The following is a 5278-nucleotide window of genomic DNA, read 5'->3' as shown; positions in this document are numbered from 1 at the left end:
TTGGGGATATGTCCCAACTAGATATTGGTTTTCTTTTTGTTAGAGGCTTTTGTGGAACTACTATTGGTTGGTATGGGCGGGATCGGTATTGGTGTTAGCCTTAGTAATGGCCTTATTACTGGGGCTGATACCGTTGGACTAAATTTCTTACTGCTCCATCCTTTTATGTTAAGTTATGAAACTTGGTTTGGTTATTATTTGGTTGTTAGTTGTTGGTTTGGTCTGGTAATTGGATGGGTTTAGGCGGCTGGACTCAGTTGGGTTAGTCTTAGTTGTAGACCATCCCAGTGTCTAGAATTGGATAGTTACGCTATCTTGTTAAATGTTCAGAATTCAGCTAACTCAGGGTAGGCCCTGGGTCGAACTTGGGATGCCTATTATGATAAGGCTCTAGGTCAGTTTATGTCAAGTTGGTATAAGAGCTTTTGGTTCAAGGTCAATTAGGGAGTCTATAAAGTCGTGTCTAGTAGAGTCTCTTTTAGGGGGTGTAGCGCACCACACTCATAAAGAAGAAGCTACAAGGTATTTAGGAATTTTCCACTTTCTTGGTATTTTGTTTCAAGCTACAAGGTCGAAGGTCCTTTCTAATCCTTGTTTGTTCGCTTTTCATATCATGCCTCTTCAATCTAGAACACAAGGAAATTGCCTAATTTGTGAACGATGTTGATAGAGTACACCCCATATCTTGAGTTCATACTCGATCCAAGTATCCAAGCACTGGTTATTCTAGAGTTTCACCAGTTGCTACTAGTCCTCATTATGGTGAGGTAACTGATGTAGAATTTTATTAATCGATTCATACTATTACTCAGTTGGTTGATGCTCAGGCTGAGCGAGATGTATCTAGTGTTCTATCTGTGGAAGTCACAAGGGTTGTACAGTTCATGAAGATGAATCCTTATATTTTCACTAGTATAAAGGTGAAGGAGGATTCTTGAAGATTTTTGGACAAGATGGAGAAAATATTTGGAGTGATGCAGTCCATAAATGTGGAAGGGGTAAATTTTGCAGCTTATCAGCTCAAAGATATTATGTACTAGTGGTACGAGGAGTTTTATAGGGATAGGGGTGATGTGGAGGAGTTGTTTTATGGGAGGCATTTTTAAATGCCTTCTTCGATAGCTTCTTTCCTCAGGAGCTGAGAGAAGCAAAGATGAAAGAGTTCGTGAATCTTAAGCATAGAAAAATACTGTCAAGGAATACGCTTTAAAATTTCATTAGTTGTCCAGCTATGCTCTAGAGTTAGTGTCATATATGAGGGATAGGATAAGAAAGTTCACTTTTGGGCTATCTCAGGATTTGATCCTTGAAAGAAAGACTATTTTGCTGAATAACGATATGAATATTTTGAGATTGGTGGTTCATATGAAACAAGTGGAGGAAGAAAAGAGAAAATTGACAGAGTTTGGGAAAAGGTAGGGTAAGAGGTGCGGGTTCTTTAAGCAGGATGGAAGAAAATGGTAAAACAAAAAGGGAAGTAGTTATGGTTCCTTCTCCACTGCTAGTGCTCCCTACTCGAAGTTGTCTGGTGACAGGCATAAGTAGGGAGGCAACAATTTTTGGGCATAGGCTGCCCAATCTCAGGTGATTGGTGCTCAATTGGTTTCTTCACCCTCCTTGTTGGTTTTGTGGTCATCTTTATCGGGGATTTTATGATGAAGGGAGGGACAGGTGTTTTAAATGTTGACATCCAGGCCATATGCACAAAAATTTTTCGGTCGGTAAGGGTGCTTTAAGAGAGGTCAAGGGTCCGATTTCTTTGTCTTCTACTCCCGCACCTAGTGGTGCTGCTTCTATGTATGCTTCTACTTCTGGTACCAGCATAAGCTGGAATAGGTTAAATGCTCTTGTATCTGGATAGGAGTTTGATCAATCACTTGATGTCATGACTGGTATGTTACAACTCTTTTGCCATGACATGTATTGTTTGCTTGATCCAAGGTCCACTGTTTCTTATGTGACTCCATTTATAGCTATTTGTATTGATTTTGATCCTGAGATTATTTCGGATCCTTTTTTTATTTCTACCCCAGTAGGTAACTCGGTTATTGCTAAATGAGTCTATAGGAGGTGTGTGGTATCTCTTCGTCCCAAGCATAACTTGATGGATCTATTTAAACTGGATATGGTGGATTTTGATGTTATTCTAGGGATGGATTATTACACTCTTGTGATGCTTCCTTAAATTGTTGGACCAGTAATGTTGTCTTTAGGTTCTCTGGTGAACTGGTTATAGAGTGGGAGGGTGGTTCCCTAGCTCCTAGGTAGAGGTGTCTTTATCACTTAGTCTAGGTTAAAGATTCTAATTTGGAAGGTCCGTCTTTACTTTTGGTTCTGGTGGTAAATGAGTTTCTTGAGGTCTTTTTGGATGATCTTCCTGGTGTTCCTCTGGATAGGGAAAATGAGTTTGGTATTGATCTGATTCCAGACAATCGTCCAATATCTATTCTTCCTTATAGAATGGCTCTGGCTAAGTTGAGGGAACTCAAGGAGAAACTTAAGGATCTTCTGGATAAGTGGTTTATTTGTCCTGGTATATCCCTGTAGGGTGCACCAGTGTTGTTCGTGCACAAGAAGTATGGTTCCTTTCAGATGTGCATTAACTATTTGCAATTGAATAGGGTAACAGTTAAGAACAAGTATCCTCTTCCACGGATAGACGACTAGTTGAATCAATTGCAAGGTTCCAAATTCTTTTATAAAATAAATCTTCGATCTGGGTATCATCAGCTTAAAATTAGGGAGGTGGATATCACTAAGATGACTTTTCATACTCGGTATAGGCACTTTGAATTCTTAGTTATGTCATTTGGTTTAACTAATGCCCCAGCGACATTTATGGATTTTATGAATAGGGTATTCAGGTTATTTTTGGATCTTTTTGTCATTGTTTTTATTAATGACATCCTGGTTTATTCTAAGAGTGAGGTAGATCATGTAATCACCTCCGTGAGGTGTTGCAGACCTTGAATAAACAACAATTGTATTCCAAGTTCTCAAAGTGTGAGTTTTAGTTGAAGATAGTAACTTTCTTGGGTCTTATTATTTCTAACAAATGGATCATGGTGGATCCATAAAAGGTTGGGTGGTTAAAAGGTGGCTTAGATCCACGACTCCAACTGACATTCGGAGCTTTTTGGGTTTGGATGGGTATTATCGGTGATTTGCAAAAAGTTTTTTTTTGCCCTATTGACTACATTGACTCAGAAAAAGTTCAAGTTTTCTTTGTCGGATGTCTGTGAGGAGAGTTTTGAGAAGCTGAAGGATAAGCTAACTTCGGCTCCAGTTTTGACATTGCCTAAAGGCAATAAGGGATTTGTGGTTTATTATGATGCATCTAGGGTGGGACTTGGTAGCGTTTTGATGCAGCATGGGAAGGTGATTTCCTATGCTTCTAGGTAGTTGAGGTGCATGAGAGGAATTATCCTACCTATGATTTAAAGCTTTTAGCGGTGGTTTTTTCTTTGAAGATCGGGCATGTGGACATCTTTTATAATCATATGAATGTACAGTATGTGTTCACTTCGAAAGATCTAAATCTCAGGCAAAGGAGATGGTTGGAGCTTCTCAAGGACTATGATATGAGTCTTCACTACCACCCAGGTAAATCTAACATGGTTGTTGATACTCTTAGCAAATTATCCATGGGGATTTTACCTCATGTGGATAAGGAGAAGTGAGAATTGGAGAAGTATATTCACCGCTTGGCTAATCCTAGGGTTCGCCTTCTAGACTCTGAGGATGGTGGTGTGTTTGTACCAAAAGTGGTTCGGTCGTCTATTGGTGCAGAGATTAAGTAAAAGCAAGTGCTAGATCCTATCTTGATGAAAATCAAGAGTGATGTTGGTGGTCAAAAGGTTATGGTATTTGAGATCAGTAGTGATGGCACTTTATGGTACCAAGGAAGGTTGTATGTTCCTAACATTGATGGATTACGACAAACGATTTTGGTTGAGGTGCATGAATCATACTATGTTGTTTATCTCGGATTGACGAAGATATATCATAATCTCAAGGAGATATATTGGTAGAATGGTATGAAAAGGGATGTGGCTGATTTTGTAGCCAAATACACGGTGTGTCAAGAAGTAAAGTTAAGAACATGAGGCTTAGTGGGTTGTATTAGGAAACAGAGTTGCCAGAATGGAAATGGAGGTAATCAATATGAATTTTGTTATCGATCTTCCTCGGTCTTGGAACCAATTTGATTCGATTTGGGTCAACATGGATAGGAGGACAAAGTCCGCTCACTTCTTACCAGTGAGGACTAACTTTCAGCTGAGGATTATGTGTGGTTGTATCTGCATATAATATCCCAAACTTTCTTTAAGTCATATCTAGTCTCCTAAAGAGTTAGTTATGACTTCCTAAATGATTAATGTTTAAATCAGATAGAATTTCCCCATTTTCAACTTTTGATCATGTGGTAAATTGAATTAGCTTTCCAACGATACCAATTTCGTCCAAATCCAATATCGAAGTAAAAATTTATGAAAGTTTTACATAAAACTGTCGAAACTGCCCAGAAGTGATAGTTAGGCTAACGGACCATCGCCCAAGCCGTCGCGACTAAGGTAGTGAACCCATCTTCTGTCCACTAAGATGTACCATGATTTGTGGGAGATCTATTGGTGGAGTGTGATGAAGAGAGATGTTCCAGAGTTCGTGGCTAAATGCTCTACATGTCAGTAGGTTAAGATAGTGCATCATAAGCGTAGTGGGTCCATGCAGGAATTCAGTATTCCTACTTGGAAATGGGAAGAAGTGAACTTGGACTTTATGATGGGCTTGCCTCGTACTCGTCGTCAGCATGATTCAGTTTGGGTCATTGTAGATAGGATAACCAAATCAGCTTATTTCCTTTTAGTCCATACCTCATATTCAACCAATGATTATGCCAGACTCTATATCAGGGATTTGGTCAAATTGTACGGTGTTCTGTTGTCTATTGTTTTAGACAGTGGTACCCAATTAACCTCTCACTTTTGAAAAGCGTTCCAAAAGGGTGTTGGTACCCAAGTTCACCTCAGTACAATCTTTCATCCTCAGAAAGATGGTCAAGCAGAAAAGACCATTTAGACCTTGGAAATATGCTAAGGGCGTGTGCAATTGATTTCAAGGGTAGTTGGGATGACCACTTGTCTTTGATTGAGTTTGCATACAACAACAGCTATCATTCCTATATTCAGATGGCTCTATTTGAAGCTCTCTACAGTAAGAGGTACAGATCTCTAATCGGTTGGTTCGAAGTGGGTTAGGCCATAGTAGTAGGGCCTGA

The sequence above is a fragment of the Capsicum annuum genome, chromosome 1 (genome assembly GCF_002878395.1).
Source record: "Capsicum annuum cultivar UCD-10X-F1 chromosome 1, UCD10Xv1.1, whole genome shotgun sequence".
Lineage (NCBI taxonomy): Eukaryota > Viridiplantae > Streptophyta > Magnoliopsida > Solanales > Solanaceae > Capsicum > Capsicum annuum.
This window is presented reverse-complemented; position numbering follows the sequence as displayed.